The sequence below is a fragment of the Palaemon carinicauda genome, chromosome 40 (genome assembly GCF_036898095.1).
Source record: "Palaemon carinicauda isolate YSFRI2023 chromosome 40, ASM3689809v2, whole genome shotgun sequence".
Taxonomy (NCBI): Eukaryota; Metazoa; Arthropoda; class Malacostraca; order Decapoda; family Palaemonidae; genus Palaemon; species Palaemon carinicauda.
Window position 1 is genome coordinate 28,696,493 of NC_090764.1, and position 23,457 is coordinate 28,719,949.

At 32.7% G+C, this 23,457-nt stretch overlaps 1 long non-coding RNA gene across 1 annotated transcript in view; it reads left to right on the forward strand.

The window, feature by feature from the left end:
- The window catches only part of LOC137631810 (uncharacterized), a 104,363-nt gene extending 87,005 nt beyond the window's left edge, over nt 1-17,358 (forward strand). Inside the window, exon 3 of the long non-coding RNA XR_011041948.1 lies at nt 17,239-17,358. This is a non-coding gene — a long non-coding RNA (uncharacterized lncRNA). The remainder of the gene's footprint in view (nt 1-17,238) is intronic.
- The last annotated feature ends 6,099 nt before the right edge of the window (nt 17,359-23,457 follow it).

Here is a 23,457-nt window from a genome sequence, read left to right on the forward strand (position 1 = left end):
CAGGGGCAGAATATAACACTTGTGAAAGTTCATTAAAATAATGTCAACAAATGGCTAGGGCTCCAGTTTCTATCCACCGAAATTCCGCGTGTATTCTGTTTCAAGATTAAGGTTGAGGCTTTGGTTGACGAGGATGAAAGGTAAGAGGTGTGATTTCAAGAAGTTTGTTGCTTCATTCAAGTAAGGTGGGGATCGTGCTGGAGATGTCGCTGTTATGCACGTCCAAAATCTTAAACCGCAGACGAACTATTTAAAGCTTTCATCATATGGATGACTGAAGTTTTACCTCCAAACAGGTAATAAAGACCAATTACATCAGAACATAGTGTGTTGATTTACTTCCCGTGAATGAGGAAACTGTCTGCAAATGGGTTCTGGCGGTGTTAGGACCAAAACAAAATTATCCATTCAGTAGTAAACTTTTGACATATTTTCAGTTCGAGGTCATTTATATACATCATAGAAATATTAGAGCAAATCCCATCTGTGAAAGAGGTTTAAAATCTTGTAGAGGAGTGTTAAACAAGTGCCCGTTTTGGAAAAGTATCATCTAATCCTACGTCACAGGCCATTGATACACAAACTTGGTCAACTTGCATATCCTTTCAATTTAATTACTTTAGTAAGGGGTGTTTTCATTGTAGAAATTAAAGTTTTGATGATTATCTAAATGAAAAATATTTTTCCCAGGAAGCAAGGCCACTCAATATACATACAATGTATCACTTCTATATAATAAGGTATAATGGTCGGGCTGTATATCATCATCTTCATCATCACAGCCGTTACTAGTCCATTGTTTAACAATCTCTAGAGGTTCGTCCAAGACCGTTATTTGTTGTTACTGCATTTTCATTAAACATTATCTTAGTTTTACTCATATTCATTTGTAGTTCTACATTTCTGCTTTATTCAAATCTTCTATCATCTTTTGCAATTCCTATTATGATTTGCTAAAGAGAACTATGTTTTTGCAAATCTTAAATTGTTAAGGTACTCCCCATCAATGTTATTACCTTATTTTTGATTTTCTCTATGTAAATTTTTAAAAACTTAGGAGCAATTAGGTGTCCCTGTCTAACTTCTTTCTCAATCGGAATTTTCTCACTATCTTTATGTATTTTTAGAATTGCTGTACTTCCTGTATAGAGATCTTCAAGTATTCATTCTCTGTTAAGCATTCCATATGCTGGTTAATTACATGGACATGGTCAGTTGTTGCATTCCCGCTTCTAAATCCTACCTGCTCTCTTAGTTGATAGTTTTTCAGGTTTTTTTATGTCCCTCTTTTTGTGAAATCGGATACTGATAAATTTTTTCCATGCTGTAGTTATAGAACATTCTTACAGACATTTTGTGTAAAGTTCAGCTAGTTTTACTACGATGGAATCACCTTCATCTATTATTAAATAAATTGTTAGGTCATCTTCTCCTGCTGCTTTGCCTCTTTTCATGCCTTGCAATTCTTTCTTTGCTACTCCTACTGTTACGTTTGGTAACGGTTCAGGTGTTTCATTACTTCAATTTTAAGTTAGGTCTTATATCGTTATGATCTAGCATTGTATAGAAATCCTTTGCAATTTTTATCACACCATTTCTTGTGTTGATGATATTTCCATTTCATCCTTTAAATCAAACATCTGGTGGTACCCCCGTTCCAAGTCTTCTTTTCATTAATTTGATGCTTTTCTCTTCAGTGTTTCCTCAATTTTGGTCTGTTTGTGTTCAGAAATGTTTTGAGTTTTTATTTTACTGTTTTGGATAATTCTGCTTATTTAATTTCATCTCTCTTGAATTTTATCCTTAATTCCAATCTTTTTTATCTTTTCTGATAGTTTTCCTTGATCTTGTTAAGGAACTTTTCCACCTTTTCCTTCTGATGATTCCAATAAAATTTTTGTTAAATTACTGTACATTTCTTTTTACTGGCTATACATATAACTAATTTATATATATATATATATATATATATATATACATATACATATATTTATGTATATATATATATATATATATATATATGTGTGTGTGTGTGTGTGTATATATATATGAATATATATGCATATATATGTATGTATGTATATATATATATATATATATATATATATATATATATATATATATATATATATCTCCCAGTCACGCCAAATGGCATTGTCATACGTATAACTTCCCACCTCCGGGTAGGTGGAGGGGGTGGAAAGGGTTGAATCTGTGTGTGAACGTATGTGTGTATATCTATCTAAATATTTAGCCGTTATTTTTGACAGGTCGCGGTCAGTAGTGTGTGTGTGTGTAGGGGGGTGGGGGAGGTGTATATATATATATATATATATATATATATATATATATATATATATATATATATATATATATATTTATATATATATATATATATATATATATATATATATAAATAATAGATTATTACAAAATGTTGATTATGCCATTTAAGCTGAGTTACGCAGCAGAGTGGTTTACTGTTAATCAGATCATTTGATCTCGTTGGTGACTCAATTAAAATCTGCTTTTATGAAGTGCACTTGAATTAAAGGAAAATGATGATTACCGTTTGATGTCACGTATAATTGCCATTCTCAATTAAAGCAAAAATAATGAATGTGGTGGTATATTTTGTGGGTCCCCTGTTGAGCTATCTACTGTTTGGGGGAAACGTTTTAATATAAAAAGAGAAAGAGTATATATATATATATATATATATATATATATATATATGTTTATGTATGTATTATACATATATATATATATATATATATACATATATGTATATATATATATATATATATATATATATATATATATATATATATATATATATATATATATATATATTTACATAAATGTATGAAAGGTCATCAGCATTATATGTGGGGAAAATATTTGCTGTCCTTACCCTATATTTGAACATATATTATTTTCTCGGTAGATATACTTCTTAAGAAAAATGAACATGTTTTCTTCCATTGCAAACCAATACTCTACTGATGTTTCTTTGCGTCGGGCAATTCCACCAATACTTGTTAGTTTCAGTTAGAAATACATATATCTACATATTGTTGAAGTTTCAGCAAAATGAATTCATGATGTCCCACAATATTTTCTTCAGATTTTTCTGTGCGGGAAAGAGTATGTGGATGCGGCTGTATGCAGGGGTCTCATATCTTTGGGGCTAATCTGTTGATGTGGCATTGGATGTAGTCCCGTAGTGTTTTGGTGGTGGGGATATTAAATTCTTTATTTAATTTAATGTTGTTGATTGATGCTCTGTATGTTTATGACTTCACGATTTTCAGATCGTGGAACTGAGTTATTCTGTGGATTATTTCTGCGTCCTTTATCGGAGTCTGGAGTGTGGGCTCATTGGTCGTAGGTGTCTATAAGTTGTAAGGTTGCTCCCTACTTGCGGTGAAATTTTGACCACTTTCAATGCTTGGCGCCTTGCATGTGAGGTATCATATATTGAGGGTTCGCTACGTCCTGTTGGATCATTTGAACTTGAATACTACATTGTTCGACTCTCTATTATACCTGTAATATGTTTTTTTTTTTTCAATCGATACTGGATTGACTAGATCTCGCTGGGTGTAGGTACTTGAAATTATTTGACTGTGCAGGTTAATGGACATTATTCTATGGAAAATGATCTATTTTTATAACCTTGACTTTGTCTAGGTTTTGGTTACGATATGTTATTCCTTTATGTATGGTAGCTGTTTTGGGGAATATTTCTTTATCAAACTGTATATTGACGCACTTCGAAGCAAGGTGGGTCCTACATCTATTATTTGTATTATGAATATGTTTTGCACGATTAGTGTGTGCTATGGAGGAGTATAGGGATAAACCTACGTTTTTTGCTTTTTTGAATTTCAGCGTGCTGGATAGTCCTGGTTCTTTTGTGTGGGTTAAAATCCGGGAACGTAAGGCTGCTTTGCATAATGTGTTCTGTAATATATATCTATTTTAGGCTCGATGTTAGCATGGTAAGTTCATCCTTGCCAAGATTTTTTAGCAGAATATGTTATACGATACAAGTGGTATTTTTAGATTTATTTCAGAAGCAGATATTCTGAAAGCTATTTAACATTTATAAGGACAACTTCGATTTCATGGCTTTAATTTAATTCCTTTTATTCTTTATTCATAACAAACAATGTCCGTATCGATGACTAGATATCAAGATACCACAAAACTCAAATCAATAAATCAATTTGTAATGGAGTTTAGGCTCGAGTTCCGTATATTTGTGTTTTGAGGAATGTAAGGGTAGCATCTTCACTGAAGTCAATCGTAAAGAATAGGTCATCTGTTCATCTTTTAAAAAGCCAACTTTAAAGGCTGAGGTTAAGGGCCTTCTCTACTTCTGATGAATAAACGTCACCAAATAGAATACACGCCAAGGGGCCACATTAGCAACCCCAAATATCTGAAGAAAAAGGTTTACCTGTTTCTCTCGATTATATTTAAATAAGGCTTATGAGGGTGTTATATGGGAGGTGTAAAGGAGTGGCATCCATAGGGTACATTTTTATTTTATTATATTATGTCTTCCTTCTGTGGATTCATTTGTAAGTTTCTTTGATTGCTGCAACCTCACCATCCTTGTGAGCTAAGGATGGAGGGTTTGGGGGGAGTCATCAGCAGCCATTGCCTGGCCCTCCTCAGTCCTAGCTTAAGTGGAAGAGGGGGCTTGGGCGCTGAACACATGTATATATGTTCAGTGTCTAGGGCATTGTCCCGCTTGATAGGGCAATGTCACTGTCCCTTGCCACTGCCATTCATGAGCGGCTTTTAAACCCTTAGATAGACTTTCCATGACTAATTGTCTAATTTTGATTCGTCGGACATATAAAATATTATTATTTGTCAAAATCAAAACAGTGAAAAAACAATTATCGGCGATAATTATAAGTGGAAGGAAACGTGTGCAAGTTTCCATTGTTCCTAAGACATAATCTTGAAGGAAAAAGGAGATATATGTAGGCCTACACATTCAGATTTCTGAACTTAATTGAGAAGGTAATCTCAGAAAACTAAATGATTGATAATAATAGAAATTATGTAAGGGAAAATATCCTTATGATAATAATTCAAAAAGGAAAAAATATTTGTATGAAGAAAATTACCCTTCATGTGTCTCTCCCCTTTTAAACAATGTACAGTATAATGATCTGAAGCTTCATTGTGTGTATGGTCTCAAAGTACAAAAGACTGTAGTGGATCGTGAAGGAAAGCGCACATAACCAACTTGAACATTTCAAGTCGAAAGCAAAAGATTACCAGAGGGGAAGAGAGAAAATGCATTATCCTCTGATGGTGCTGTAACATATCATGAAGTTGGCTGATTTACGTTCAACTTATTATCTTCCCTGTCTTATATATCATCCCCTTTGTGCTCCCTTGAGAAAATACATTCTTGTAATGAAAACATATGGCTCCATTTGTTCAAGTGGAATTGTTCTCATTAGAATGGTGAATGCTATTCTCGGTGTAGGAAAAATACACTTTCTGGTATATGTTTTTCGCTTTTTGAGAAATAAAAAGATTCCTTTGTCTTATCCAATGTTTTTATGAAAGGACACGGCAAGGGAAGAGAGAAGTGGGCAAGTTCCTTTAATAATCAATGAATTTTATAAACGTAATTACTCGATTAGATACCCAGTATTCACTGGACTGTATTAGGGTGTAGTCAGGGTCGGAGGCATGTGGATAGCAATGTCATTTCAATAACATCGTTGATTAATGAATTATTAGTAATTTTTTTTACTTGGGGTAGGCTATCTATCTATCTATCTATATATATATATATATATATATATATATATATATAAAACAACAAAAATGCAGGTTTTCTAGTACACTGCTGGATAAAGGCCTCAGACATGTCTTGGGTTTGGCCAGTTTTCATCTCTGCGCTGGCCACTGTGGATTGGTGATGGTAAGAGACTTTCGTCTTATCGCTCACAGCAAACCAATTTAGTATGGGTGGCCCTGACTAGTACAGCTTTGCTGATCATGACGATACTCAAGACCTTTCACCGCGCTTAGGCATCTCCACTCAGAAAGGCATACACACACACACACACTCACACACACACACATATATATATATATATATATATACATATATATATATATATACACACACACACACACACACATATATATATATATATATATATATGTGTGTGTGTATGTGTGAGAGAGAGAGTAAATATAGATAATTCCACTACTGAGCAGGTATCCCCTAACAGAAGATAAAAGTTACACAACACTCGCTGCCATACTAATACTTCACTTGCTTTTACTAAACCGCCAGTTTACTAAAAGTTCCGAGCTACCTCGTACATCTGCACAGAGACTCTATAGCATTGTGAAGAACTCCCATTGTAGGCAGTTTTTTCTTTCTGGATATCAAGGCCCTTCTATTTAAAGAGACTTTAATGCTTCCCACCCTTCCTGGTGGCCGTGTTGCACTATTAAAAATTTAATATTACTCTACTAATAAAGCTAGTGTTTCTTAGCCTTTTTTATGGTGTGGAAAGGATTCAATAAAACAAATACTGATACAACCTGGACATTGTTTGAGAAGATTGAAATATCTTGATAGTAAAATAATGATATGAATGTAAGGATTAAGTTAATAAAAGAATTCAAACTGTCATAAAAGGATCCATAGCGTAATACGATTAAATGGTTATGTATTTGTTCTTGAGCTTTGTTGGTAACTTGAGTTATTTTTCATTGAGGAGTTTTTGCTTGAATGAATATAGTAGAAGTATTGTGATAATAATCAAACAGAATACCCGATTAAAGAATTTTCCATCATGAAAGAATGTCTCGGAACTAACTTGGAGGTACCGAATATTCAAGTTAAATTTAAATCAGACAAGATGCTTTTTGGACACTAAATGGTAAAACAAAATTGAACAGTGCTATATTACCCTTTAATAATAAGTCAAGAAGACATGCATAAGCAAAATAATTCTTTTCGGTTATTTTTACTACGTTTAACGGCACGAAATATTAAAGAAATTTTAATAGCAACGAGCTGAATGCCGTACCAAAAGAAAAAATAAGAATTTTCATCCATTCTTTAGCGATAAAGTGCGGTTGCAAAGACTGTAACTTCGGTAATGAGCTGTGAGACTTTTTTTCCAAGTTCATTTAACTTTCATAATGCCAGTAATTTCAGATAATTTGTAGCTCATAAAGTAGTTTCAAGAAAGGTATTTTCTTTTTCGTTCAGCAATCTGTGCACAATTCACCTTCGGTTCTGGACAGTTCATAGAATTCTCTTTGATGAATAGGAACTGATTCTTAGAAAATATTGAATATTATTAATGAATTCAAACGCTTATTATTATTATGGAGTTATCTTATTTTTTAAATGCTTATTATATGCATTATGGAGTACTTTTTTCAATCTTATCGTAGACATTATGGAGTACTATTTTTTTCAAACAGCTATTATATGCATTATAAAATACTATTTCTTCAAACTCTCGGTATATGCATTATGAAGTACTGTTCTTCAAACACTTATATGAATTATGGAGTACTATTGTTTTTTTCAAACGCTTAATACATGAATTATAAAGTACTATGTTTGTGTCTTAGCTTTTGTGTATGCTATGATATTTGTTATGAAATTAATATACAGTATTTTGAAGTATATTGTATCAAGTGTGGTATTATTTGTATAATGAATATCTATCTTCATGGTCTCAAAACACACACACACACACCACATTTCATCAACATGAGTATATTGTGAATAGATACGCTATAATGCATTCAAACGACCATAAGTTTTATTAAGTTTTTTTTTTTTTTTTTTTTTTTTTTTTTTTTTTTCAAAACATGTTTTGCATCTACAGTTTGCATATTTATAATTGCTATATTTTGAAGGGAATATGCATATACGGAATTGTGTTTCTTGTCAAAAACAATTTCCGTGACTTTTTTTTAAAGAAAATGAAATGTGTCACAGGCACACAGTTAAACAAACAACATATTGCAAAAGATACTGAGATTTTTCGATGTTGCCTATGAATTAAAAAGCTCAATGTTGTCTATCCTGTCTCTCAATATAAGTTAATGTGGCCTATCCGGCTATGAATTGAAGTAACTCAATATTATCTGTCCTGCCTATGAATTAAAAGAGCTTGTCCATACTGTATATGAATTAAGAAACTCATTGTTATGCAAAATATTGGCCTAAGAAATTTTTTCCAGTTGTGTTAGAACCTGGTTTTCTAATACTTTTATCCGGATACTAATAAATTAACTAAACGTTTTTAAATGGGATAAATTACCAAATAAAGGGGGGCCTACTGGAAAAAACTCTTATATTTGTTTTTGAAATCAAAATGGTAGGGTAGGCATTCTATATTTGAGGGGAGTTTTCCCTATAAGTTTCAACTAAATTTCTCAGCCCCCGCAACTTTTAATCAATATTTTCCGATTTGAAAAAAGACTTCGGATAAAAGAGATCTCCCTCAAGACGTAGTAATTTAACCGAACTCCCACCTTGGATCTTACCTGAAATTTCCCCCTGACGAAATCTTTGTTAAAGAATAACAACCTTTTAAACAAGATTAACCACAAAGTTATGCTATTCATAAACATCAGGTGAAGCTATTAACAAATGGTTCTTAGTCAGTGAATGGTGTTGGATGTGCTGGATATTTTTTTTTTTTATCTAAGATAACTAATTATGCCTGTGCATTTGCAGTAGAGTTGACAGAATGGTAGAGGCTTTGCATCTTGCGTTGCGTAGTAAAGAAAAATGTTTTGTCACTAAGAATACATTGGATTCTGTTAAATACTATCCACCGTTTAGTTATAAAAGCTTAAGAATAGCTCTTTCTTAATTATTTTTCTCCGTACAATTTACTTTTTCATTTATATTGGGATCTCTCATGTGAGAATTCGTGTTAATGAGGACGCGAATAAGGAAGTAAATGCAGATCCTCTGAAATGGTCACTGTGCATTAGAAAGTGTCTCCCACTAATATAGATAGACCAATTCGGTCACACATTTGAAGGAATATGCAAGATAGTGGCTGCCTCCTCTCCTTGTCAATGTTTAGATTACTAAAGCTCCAATGATAATATTACCCTTGGCTTAAAAGCTTCAACAGCAGCAGCTGAAGACTTTTTGACTCGGACGATTTGACAGTAAATGAACAATACGCGATATGAAACTTTAAATACTCTGAACAAACAAGGTAAAACGACAGTGGAGGTCCCGTAGAGAGTGGGGTTCCCCTGCTGTATGGGACCGGAAAAGTAGCCATCAAAGTAAGTAAGTAAAGATTAATGCTGTTTTAACGTGATTGATGAAAGGCCAGACTCACTGCACTCATAAATATGTTTTAGAATACTGCAACGTGACAGGGTTTTTTTTCTCTGTGGTTGATGGTTGAGCACATTTCAGTACACTACTCCCAATATATGAGGAGCATGAGAAAGCATGACCTTTATTTGAATTCTTATGCTGAGTGTTTGGGTGAAGAGGATACTCTTGAGCCCATTTTCAACTTTTGGGGATTAATATTCTTGTGATTAACGTCACCACAAGAGAAGATATTCTTGAATAGAAATCTTCATTTGCTCAAGTTTCCTTCGTCTTTAATGAAAGCTGTTACCAGCTTCCCAGTGTCATTGTTTCTTCACCCATTTAAATAAAAACATAATACATGGTTGGATTAAAAATGAAATTCCGGATCGTGAAAATACATTTTATGCTTATGAATTCTATTTGAATCTTATGCTACCATCCAGAATATTTGTCAAATTCTTTGACAAATGACCAACCTGTTCAGTAGGAAGACTGGAGAACTTCCTCTTTTGCCCAATCAATTGGTGAATATATGTCAGTCCATCGGTATATGTTGCGAAATGTTGTTCTATAATCATTGAATGTAATTATAATAATGAGGAATATTAATCAAATAGCCCAAAAGCAGCTTGTCAGCCAGAACACAAAGGGAATGATATTGTTAACAAATAGCATATGAATGGAAGATTTGTTTAATGTTAGTAAATATTTGGAAATTTGCAATCGTGCCTCAGAAAGTAATAGCATTTTATCCACCTGGATATTTACCATAGGCTTAAATACAGCATCTTCTTCAATATAAACTCACTTTCTCTTCTTCCTTACATTTGCTCTTACTTTCCCAGACGAGCATTATATATCCTTTGAAATAAGAAACCAAAATTATGTGTACATTTTATAAAGGAAACAGATTTCTTAACTGGATCTAAGTTAAGAAAGCGCCAGAATCTCTTACGTATGAGGGATATCCTTCCAATATTCATTTTTTTAATCGTCAGGTATGAAAGATTCTTCAGGGCCGTATGCGAATACTGCAAATTCTCCTGGGTTCTTAGAATCCCTAAATATATTGTTGGTCTGGCTATAGATATTCGTGTTTATCCTTGAAAATCACAAGAAAAATGGGTTGTAAATTAATTTTATCATTCTCGACTTACATTCCGTGAGAGCAGGATTATATCTTAAAAAATCAACTAAATTGAAAGCCTTGATAATTTTTTATTATCTGACGAGAAATTTTTTTTATTGAGTGTTACAGTAACAAAAACTAATAGACTTATCTGATATAAAAGTTGGCAAGCTAGTGAGATGTCTTTTAAATGTTATGGATACATCCCAAAATTATTGGCATAACTGTAAAAAAAAAAACGAAGATATTTTCTTTCGGCAATGTTTTGAGTGCAAAATGAAAAGGGTTTTGAGTGCAAAATGAAAGGTGTTTTGAGTGCAAAATGAAAGGTGTTTTGAGTGTAGAATGAAAGGGGTTTTGAGTGCAAAGTGAAAGGTGTTTTGAGTGCAAAATGAAAGTTGTTTTGAGTGCAAAATGAAAGGTGTTTTGAGTCCAAAATGAAAGGTGTTTTGAGCGCAAATGAAAGGTGTTTTGAGTGCAAATTGGAAGGCGTTTTGAGTGCAAAATGGAAGGTTTGTGACTGAAAATCTCATTTGGGCTTCAAAGCAATATAGTAATAGTCCTGTTAGTCAAACGATACGTAATATCTAAACTCTCTCTCTCTCTCTCTCTCTCTCTCTCTCTCTCTCTCTCTCTCTCTCTCTCTCTCTCTCTCTCTCTCTCTCTCTCTCAGAAATTAATCTCCTTTCTTCTTCTTGATATATGCTGTCATTTCCAATCGAGCAAATCCCAGTCACATAACAATCACTAATTCAAGACGCACTCGCAATTTCTCTCTCTCTCTCTCTCTCTCTCTCTCTCTCTCTCTCTCTCTCTCTCTCTCTCTCTCTCTCTCTCTCTCTCTCTCTCTCTCTCTCTCTCTCAAAAATTGTATTTTCTGGTAAATTTGCTGGCATCGAAAATAGTCTTCATTAGAGTTTCAATTAATTGAAGAATAGAAAAAAAGTATAATGATTATGTGAGTAACCAATTGACTTGAAATATGAAATTTTCATCAATAATGATTAAAGATTGTGTAAGTTTCCCACTTGGATCGTATGGTGGCTGGATATCTTCCTTGGTGAATTAACTTCCTCAAAAGCTATTAATAAGCAGTTATTTTGATCAAACCCTTTTCCCTGCTATTTTAGGTTTCTATTTCTAAACATTTGTACTGCCAAATTATCTTGGGGTTACAGTTTGATATATTGTAATGTTCTCGATCGTACTCATCCTATCACTTTCATGTAACCGTAAAACCTGATTTTTAAAATTAATAGGAAAAGTTATAGTGTTTTTGTCCTGATAGATTTTCTCACAGTTATCTAATTCGCTGATTCTGTGATTAAAAGAATGGGCCTGAAGAAAGTGGTAAATCTCAAATATTGTATATACTGTATTTCAATATTTGAATATTTCAAACTCTTGATTAATATCTGTAAAATTTTAGTTGCATGCATTATAAGTGTTGCTTCCAAGAAAATTAGTATAATACTAGAGCTAATGAAAAAATACGAATGCATCTTAGAGAAACAAATATAAAAAATATCTACATCTGATAAAAGTCTATTTGATTCCACTACAGAAACTCAAGGGTGATTTTCCATCAAATGAGAGTAGCTTATGGTAAAAAAAAAGATAAGCCGTATAAAAAAGCAATAACACCAACTACAAAGACCATCTTGTCTGTAGGAAAAAGATTTATCCCTAGGTGAGGCTTTTTTTTTCTTCCTCTAATCGGATTTCTATTTCTTATTCGCCAATCAGATCGAAGTGGCTCAGATAATAGTGGTCTTGGTTGGTCATTCTGGGAATAAGAGGTGGGAGATATTGAGAGGTTGAGTGAGGCTAATTTGAAAGGGGAAATGAAGTGAGGGGGAAAGATTGCAGACATAAATAAGGGGAAGGCAATGTGTAGTGGAGAGAGAGAGAGAGAGAGAGAGAGAGAGAGAGAGAGAGAGAGAGAGAGAGAGAGAGAGAGAGAGAGAGAGAGAGAGAAAGTAAGTCTATTTGGCCGCCACACTACACCTAGATAAGCAGAAAAAACGCCATGAAATTGAAAATATGAGAAAGAGCACTAATGTGACATTGGTAATTTTTTAAATAATTATTCATGTAGACAGATGATAAAGACCGAATATATATTATACGCTTAGGCCTCATTTAAAGGGTATTATGAAATAAAAATAAATACACAGATAAAGGTTTATTTCGTTTCCCCGGAATCCAAAACAGTTGGAGGAATTAGTGAACGTTAGTAGATTGCTCTTATAGAAACACTCATATAAAAGGTAAAAAGAGATCTTTATATACTGTATATATATATATATATATATATATATATATATATATATATATATATATATATATATACATATATATATATAATGTATATATACACTTACATACATAGATATATGCCCACATATATATATGTATATATACATATGTATACACATATATCTATAATTATATTTATATATATATATATACATATGTATACATATATATATATAATGTATATATACACTTACATACATAGATATATGCCCACATATATATGTATATATATACATATGTATACACATATATCTATAATTATATTTTTATATATACATATATATATATATATTCATACATATATATATATATATATATATATATATATATATATATATATATGTGTGTGTGTGTGTATATATATATACACATACATACAATATATATATACACATATAATTTTTTATATATATATATATACATATATACATACATACATTTATATATACACATAGAATTATATAATTAGATATATATATATATATATATATATATATATATATATATATATACACACACATATATATACACACACACATATATATATATATATATATATATATATATATATATATATATATATATATATATACACACATATATTTATATATAAATATTTACTGCTTCGACAGAGGTAATAATATGTACGACTTCGACTCGCTGCCTAAGGAAGAGCAGTTTAGTTGGGATTCAGTACTGTATCAAATACATGGGAATTTCGTGTTTAGTGTTTGTGAATCTATTGGATAAGGAAATACCTTCAAAAGGGCTGAGTAACTTTTCCATTATGAGTCTAACGACAATCAAACATATCTTGCCCATCTTTATTGAGGTATATCAAGGCAATGGTATTCAAATAATGTAACTAGGCAAAATCTGACCTTAGAAGAGCCAATGGTCTTATATGAGGATAAAAGAGAAAAATATGTGTATTCAAATAAGAAGTGGGGTAGGGTAGATGAAGAGAAACGAAAGAGGAACATTTGGCCAATTGGAAGAGTAGAGGAGGCAAGGTAAACAGAAGTTTCAGGGAGAACAAGACACTGTCGAGATATGATTAAGAGGTTAACGAAAGGAAATCACTAGCAATTAATGGTGATATAAGTGACATGCTTTAGTATGGAGATGACTGTATGACTGGGTTGCTGACCAGTTTTGTAAGGTATGTTTAACCGAGGTGTATGTGGTGTGAAATGTAGGGATAGCAGAAGTGAAAGTATGGAATAGAGTAATTTGAGGTGGTTCTGACATATGGAAAGAATGGATGATGATGGACTATTAAAAAAAAGTTTTAGGATATAGGAAGGAAGGGAGACAATATCGTAAAGGAAGTATCTTGATATTCAGTATGTTTATGAGTAAGCAAGAGTGTGTTGAATTGTTCAATGCACCTACACGATTTGAAAAGCTCCTCTATAGGTGTGTGACGTTTTTTTTGTAAGTGCCACACCTATATTTGTTAGAAAGCGCCTTAAATCTCTCAGAGAGAGAGAGAGAGAGAGAGAGAGAGAGAGAGAGAGAGAGAGAGAGAGAGAGAGAGAGAGAGAGAGATATGGGAGTTGTTAGCAATTAGACGACGAACGTCCTCAGCTATATATTCTAAACCATGTTCATATATTATAAAATAGAACCCTTCATTCTTTTCTATATACTAAGCTCCATGCTGGATTCTATAACATATTCTTGCAATTTTCAGCCTTTTTCTCTGTCGGCTTTTGTCATCCATTCATATTTAGGTCTAGCTAAGAATATTGCGAGGCAAAGTATGCCTGCGCATAGGTGACAAAATTATTTCAATTAAATTTTTTTTCCGAGGAAGGGAATAATAGAATAAAATGTTATTTTCTGTAAAATACAAAAAAAAAAAAATAGACTCATTTTGGTTGCCATTAATACAAAGAGAAATAAAAATGTCACTGTCCTGTACTTTTACCGATCCTGTCCTCTAGCATTTATTTTCGATCACAGTTTATCATGCAGTAGTGTTAAACCTTTTTCTTGCATTTGCATTCTTATTTAGCCCAATAATGCAGGCTTGCAACTAGAGGATATTCTCTGGCTGTATTGTATTTATTTCCTTGTGGTTTTGGTCCTTTTCCTCGTTGCTGCAACAAAGGTTTAGAACGGTTAAAATCATTGTCCGAATGTGTGTTCTGCCCAGGGTCTGGGTACTCTAGCCAGTACCAACGACCAGTCTGTGTGCCTGGAAAGCGAGCAGCCATGGCTATTAATTAGCATTGCAAATAGTTTTATCTGGGATGCATGGAAGCCAGATGAAACCCAGCTTTAGACTGTGACGGTGCCGAGAGAGGGTTGTGAACTCAAAGGCAGGAAGCAATCAACTGAGTTGTTTATTAAGGAACACTCTCCTTTATATACAAAACCTCAAGACAACAGGGCATAACCTGTTCGAGAGACAGACAATGTTACAGAGCAAAACGGAGACATGATCATTCAGGTTCTTTTTAGTGCGAGGGAAGAGCGCAGATACAAGCATAATATATACAAAATAATTATGTACAATTGTGTGACACACGGTTGGTACAAGACCCTTTACTGTAAGTAATGTATTTCAGCAGATTACTATTCAGATGGCTTTCTGATACGCTTATAGGAAATAGTTTTAGGACACTAGACAAACGAAAGAGGAGTATAAAATTATTGTTAAATCCAAACGGTAAATTGGATAGAATATTTCATTCCCTTTTCTGTTTACATCATTATACTAAACTTGATTATTTGAAGATAGCTAGTCTATGCCTCTTACTCTAACATCATATTGGTGTATACATTTTTTTTTTTCAATTCGATGTTTTCCGTTGTCGAAATATAAGTTTAATGTTTTTCGTATAGTCTACTAGCTTAAATCTAAACAGTTTTTCTTAAAGAGGGAAAACAGTATACCCCAATTAGGAAAAGATAGAAATCTTAAATCAGATTAATCGGTCATCAAGTGAAATGAGTAATTTTAGTGATAGAGCACAGTACCTCCATAAACCTAGATACGGTTTTATTAGATACAGGCATATCAGAAGTGTTGGATTTCTTCTCTAAGGAGAATTATTTGTCTGTGCTGTGTTAGGTCTGGGGGAGGAAATGACCCGTTCTCGTTTCCTGCGTAATATGAGGTAAGATGATGGTGGTATATCGACATATATATTATTATGTATGACGGCAATTAACTAATCTGTCAAGAATTGTAGTGTTCATCTGAAAATGTTTTTATATTTTATACAAATGAATATTTCTTTAGAGAACTTTTTAAAAAAGATATATGTTATGAAAAGTAACTTATTATTCCACATCATTTTAGCAATAATTATTTAATGCATAATGAAATCCTGAATCTCTGGTTGATACTGGTAAAAGTGAAACATTTGTTATTTATAATCGAGCCTATATAAATAAATAGCAAGTGTCTGGATATATATATATATATATATATATATATATATATATATATATATATATATATATATATATACATATTCATATATACATATTCATATATATATATATATATATATATATATATATATATATATATATATATATATATATATATATATATATATATATGTATATTGGTCACGTGCGTCTCTCCCCGGCCCTCGGGTAGGGGGAGGGGCAGTAGTCAGACCCTGGTGAGGTGATGCTGCGTGTGTGTGCATATCTTTTTAAATTTATATAGCTCATTTTTGACGGGTCTCGTAAACTAATGTAATGTATTTTTTGAATGGCTTCTATGTCTTCCCTGCGCACTTGACTTTTTAGTTCTCTCGCCCTTATATTTGAGTGAAATTTATCTTCTTTCCATAGAAGTATCGATATTGTTACGTGATTAATTTCTATAATAGGGAGTTCCTTTGTCTTGATAATATTGTATAATTTGCTGTTTTAAGAGATGACTTCACATTCTCCGTGTACACCAGTGGGTTTATTTTTTTTTTATTGATAATGACCTTGGAAATTGCATGAATACATGACATGTCTCTATTTTTAAGAGAGACCTTTTGCTTCAAATGTTAGGTGCCATTTTGGACTCGCCAGATTTTCAAGGTTTACATTCAAAGGTTATATTTCTTATGAATTTTGTTTTCTTGAAAATAATTAATTAGAAATGATTTCCCGTGTAGAAGTAAATTAATGATAATTTTACAAAGAATTATTCAGTATCTTTCAATATTCATTTAATCAGTTCTTGCAATGAAATTACGATAGAATTCCAAATACTTATATTAGAAAAACGTTTTGCTATTCTGGAAATTTAATGCATGAATACTACCTGAAATACTGTATACGATGTACACTATATCTAAATAGTACTCCATTGCTTTATTATTATGTCGATATATTTTTGATAAATACTTTTTCCATTCCAAAAATATAATATTTTTGAAAACGTTCGAATTCTTCTTTTCAGGCTGGCGTTATTGATATGGGTATTATCCTCATCCAAATCAGTACAACATCTGTGAGTGAATCAAGAAAAAACAAGCCTTTTATTACATCACTACGATTAAGTACAGAAAATAATGGTAAGATGTTTAATATCTTTCTATTGTTGTTCAATGATTATTGACATTACAAAAGATATGAAAAGTGATATTTAATTGTGATTATGCTGCTGACTCACTGAACTGCCTGAAAACCCTGCAAAGCTTTAGCCTTCTTCCTCCACTCTTATCCACTCCTTCACTTGTAAGATAGCGATGACAAAAACCTGGCGGTGTTATTTCAAGATAATTAGAATTTACACACACACACACACACACACACACACACATATATATATATATATATATATATATATATATATATATATATATGTGTGTGTGTGTATATATATACACGTATATATACACGTATATATACTATATGATACATATAACTATTTGTATATATATATATATATATATATATATATATATATATATATATATATATATATATATATATATATATATTTATACATATATTTTCACGTTTACCCTAAGACATGGGTATAGAGTAAAAAAAAACAATTCACTGTTCACTATCAGATTCATACCTAAACGGCTAATAACATCGATATAATTTTTCAAAATTAAGCTATCATACCTACCAAAAAGCATATGTGCCATTCTCTAAATATTATGTTGTGGCGAAGAGAGAGAATAGCAGGGTAAGATGAGAAGTGAAAAGTTAAAAAGGTTTTAAATTCCTACTTCACATCCATTGAGAAATTACAGTTATTACAGAAACTATCATCCTTCATTCGTAGTACATGACCAACTGATGAAACGTTTCATCTAGGTTAACCTTTTTGTTAATTTTATGCATTACCATACTTCTCAGTCTTAACATATTTCATATTTACCTCTTTCATTTGAACTCAATGTCTACTTTTCACTTCTATGGAAAGTAGTTGGTATAGCTATTCATATGTTTTACCTTGAGCTTCCAGAGAGACTATTCTTCTCTTTCAAATATTTTACAAACGACTTATTATTTTCTCACTTCACATATTCATTTTACCGATTACATTTGCGATCAAATAAGAAAAGGAATAAATGATTTCCATTCTCCCCCACCCCAACCGAACAGGCATTTGTTGCTCCGTCCTGTTGATTCGTATTTACGCTCATAATTTACATTGAGGTTAAACATGAAAGAGTTTTTCAGCTGTTGGCCTATTGACTGCTGTTGTCTTTAGAGTCTGAGTTTGAGGGTACTCAGTGACCATGGAAGGTATAAAATTCTCGTTTAATTTTATGAAATTCTCATTTTCTTTTAATAATTCAATATGTATATATCAAAGCTATGTAAAAGTAATCCGATAACGACCTATTCAAAAGTTGACCAAAAGTTTTTCATCACGTTAGTATATCCTAGCAATCACTTTTCTGTGCACACTCACTCCATTCTTGGATATAAAACTCCTAGCTTCCAATACCTTTTCCTTTCCCTGACCCAGTTTTTTTTTTTTTTTTTATGGTTTCACATTTGCTATTATAATTTTTTCTCCTAATGTGCCCAGATTACTTGAGGGCACTCGGGTGTTTGATTTTACATGTTAAAACTAAACACACCCCTACGTTTCTAACCTTTAAATATCCTTATTTCACCCACATATGCAAATTGCGTTTTCCTGTTTATATTAAAAAAATAATTTTTGTCTTCATAAAACAGAAGCTCAACAATCCTTTCATAACTGCAACTTTTATACCATATTAATACAACACATCATTGAAACCTATTTGAAAATATCTTATCAACTTTACTCCTAATTTATTCATTCTATAGCTATTCTTCTTCTGTACTATATAACTCATTATGTAAACATCAGACATTCCACACCACATATTAGTCAGTATATCCTTCTCTTGTCCATCATTCATCGCTCAATCTATAAAAATGGTTAACAACCACTGACAAAAGACTTTATTCTAAGACCACTTTTTACATTTCGTTACTCGTTCTTTCAGCTACGTATCCCGGCATAAGTTTTGTTTTCATCATAAAGGCTCCTAGTCCATGATTACCATTCACACCAAAAATATCCTCTTTGTGTTTTATCATAAGTGCTCTCTCTCTCTCTCTCTCTCTCTCTCTCTCTCTCTCTCTCTCTCTCTCTCTCTCTCTCTCTGATTTTCTTGTTTGTATCTTGCTTTTTCAACCGAAACTTTCATATCTTTACTAAACATAGTGATGGATTATTAATATTAATATTATTATTATTATTATTATTATTATTATTATTATTATTATTATTATTATTATTATTACTACTACTAGGTAAGCTACAGGCCTAGTCGGAAAAGGAGGATGCTCTAAGCCCAAGGGGTCCAAGAGGAAGGAAATAAGGAATTAAATAAACAACAAGAAGTAATGTGAGACTGTACAACATTTGCTGCAAGTTTGAATGTATAAAGTTCCATCTTTATTTCAGTTAGAATCATCATTCAGTCAGTCATTTTTTCTTAGGTAGTAGGTTGGAGAGGGCACCAGTCACCCGTTGAGATACTACCACTAGAGAGTTATGGGGTCCTTTGACTGGTCAGGCAGTACTACATTGGATGCTTTCCCTTTGCCTACACATATACCGAATAGTCTGGCCTGTTCTTTACGCACACTCCTCTGTTCTCATACACCTGACACACTGAGATTACCAAACAATTCTTCTTCACCCAAGGGGTTAACTACTGCACTGTAATTGTTCAGTGGCTATTTTCCTCTTGGTAAAGGTTGAAGACACTCTTTAGTTATGGTAAGCAGCTCTTCTAGGAGAAGGTCACTCCAAAATGAAACCATTGTTCTCTAGTCTTTGGTAGTGCCTAGCTTCTGTACCATGGTCTTACACTGTCTCTTGGGTTAGAGTTGTCATGTTTGAGGATACACTCGGGCACACTAGTCTATCTAATTTCTTTTCCTCTTGTTTTATTAAAGTTATTATAGATTATATAGGAAATATTTATTTTAATGTTGTTACTGTTCTTAAAATATTTTATTTTTCCTTGATCCCTTTCTGACTGGGCTATTTTCCCTGTTGGAGCCCCTGGGCTTACAGCATCCTGTTTTCCAACTTGGGTTGTACCCTAGCAAGTAATAATAATAATAATAATAATAATAATAATAATAATAGAAAATTGTCGCTTATATATTTTTCGATTTCTTTTCTTTGGAGCCTCTCTTGTCTCCAAGCGCTTTCTGTATCATTTACCCATTACACAACACTCCCACACAGTTAAATGACATTCATAATCGGATTAACATCTGATTTTTATGGTGCATCATTCCACTGGTCTCTTATTTCCACCAACCTACAGGCCACCAGTCAATCTTTTCCCTTTATTATCACCTATATACAATGGTCGTTCATAATCTCTCTCTCGCTCTCTCTCTCTCTCTCTCTCTCTCTCTCTCTCTCTCTCTCTCTCTCTCTCATTCTACTTGTACGTAATGCTTTAATCTCTTTTATCATAACGAAGCCCAGAAGTAAACTATGATGCCATAAATAACAGGACTATATCTTAATTGGCAGTTTTATGAAATGAATTATTGGGGCAGTTCCAAACCCTGTGCACTTGCGCGCAAATACGCTCTCATTTTACCCTGAAATATAAATTTGCTCTGTTTTCACTTAATTGAGTTTAGGGAGGCTCGTGAGGCCATTTCATTAAAGGCCGAACGCCTGTTTGTGACAGCCTTTCACTGCCTCCATTGGACGCCTATCTGGAAAAGAGACTGTAAGCCGAATTGTTATCAATAGAACGATAAACCGAATCTCTTTTTCTTACCAGTAGATTGCATCCGTTGTTGATCGTTTGGGACAATATTTCTGGAATATTATATTGGGGTGATTCCTTCTCTTTGATTATTTCAGGAGCAAAGATATATATTTTTAAGATGGATACTTTCTATATAGTATGATAAACAGGATAAAACGATTATTATTATTATTGTTATTATTATTATTATTATTATTATTATTATTATTATTATTATTACTTGATAAACTACAACCCTAGGTGGAAAAGCAGGGAAAATAATCGAAAACACTACTCACATTACCTGTACTCACATTAAGTACGTTTTAATGTCAATCTTTCGGAAAATATCGGAAAGTCACAATGTATTACGGTATATGTTACTGTACCCGGGCGGTCAAAAATGACGGCTAAATATTTAGGTAGATATCCATGCACGCAGATTCAAACCTTTCCACCCCCTCTCCCTTTCCTAACTACAACTCGGCAGTTTCGGCAATTTGTTGGTGATAGTGGTTTCCGAGTGTACCTTTCGGGGTACCCTTCTCTCACCATGGTATGACTACTCTCCTTCCCTCTTGCTGTTGAGCGTGTCAGGATGTATATATATATATATATATATATATATATATATATATATATATATATATATATATAGCCAGACGTTGCTCCTTATTATATAGGGGAGATGTGTCTTACTTTGGGACTTTGATCATGTGATCATGTTTCGACATTTGGGCTGTGCCATAACCTGTTCCCCATGGCCTTCCACACTCATTTAGTTAAGATTCCTTTTCCACTTTATACCTAAATCAGTTTTCATCATTATTTTTCTTTCAAGAGTTTTGTAGAAAAGGCTAATAAGAAAGTTCCCGTTGCAGAAATATGAGTCTTTTTTAGGACACATTTTTAGTGCCTTTCAATTATAGATATGTCGTTACTGTCCTCTCACTAAATGTGGCAGATTTGAAAAATTTTGTTCCTTCGGAGAAAAAAAAAGGATTATTTCTAAATATAATGAAATATCTCTCAATTTATGTGGTAAAGGCAAAGGTTTCGTGAGTTTCCAGTTTTCCGTGAACATGAATCGGAATAGGACAATATCGTTCGTACTTGACATGATATGCAGGTATGGAAAGCAACTTGGGGACAAATGATTTTCAAACAAAATTTTGAAAAGGTATTTTCATCCAGTTATCGTAACATGGGATTATGGTAATATTATCATACGAATTGGTAGGGTTTATATATGATGCACACAGCTCATCTGTCATTGTTATATTACTGGTACTTGTGAACAACAGTGTAATATGTGGTTTTAGGTTATTTTTGCGTCAAAGTTTCCTTGAATGATAAAAGAATCCTTTATATCAAAATGAAGTTGAGAAGTACACAAAAAACAAAAACTATGAATGACTTTGTAAGGCATTGAGTATCTTAAAAGTAGACTTCAAAAAGCTCATTTGAATGTTGCATTTAGAAGCAAATATCCCTGGATATGAGAGATTTTATTTTTCAACATATCGGTCAGATTCATCTTTGGGGAATGAATCAAAGTAAATTCATGTAAGAATGGCGAGGTAACAAAAGGGGAAAAGAAATTTCATTTGCAACAAGTTTTAGATTCTTTTATTGTATATATCACGTTATGATAATGAAAAGAAAATATGCATTCCAGGCCATGTTTAAACTACACTATATTGCAGAAGATAGGAAATAAATGATATATTCTTAAATGATTCGTATCAAATTCATGGGTAAATTATTTCATAGAGAACGGGGTGTCTTCAGCATGGACAATATTTGTTTTAAGTTTTGTATGTTACATAATTGGAATGAATTGAAACTCGCTTTGATTTTGTTACGCTTTGATCCATTATAAGTTACGAAGCAGTGTTTTGGAACATGGCATATGACAAAAAAACCGATAGCAAAGTATAGTAAGAAAATAAAAGCGATAGACTCTCCAAATATCCAGTCAAGGGCATTAATTTAATCGACTATTTACTAATTGGTAAGTAAATAAACTACACAGACAAATACATTAAAGGATACACGATCAAGTATACGAGTGGATACATCCTGGGCTTTAAATCCCCTCTCAGATCCTGTTTCAATTATTTTGCGTCCTTCAAAAAAGGATCCCAAACGGAGAAGGAAATTGTAGAGAATATACATAATCGAGTCCCTAAAGAACACGATCCATTTTTAGAAAATCAATGAGGCTTTAGAATCTAATGTTTGACCAGTTCCATGTCCTTAGGCACGTTTATTGAAGGCGAATATTCAAAAGTAAAGTAAGTTGGTCGTTGGAGGTAGACAGTCAGATATTTTATGGAAAATTTCAACGTTTAAATCTAAAGAAAAAGTGATAAGAGCAAAAATATTCTTAA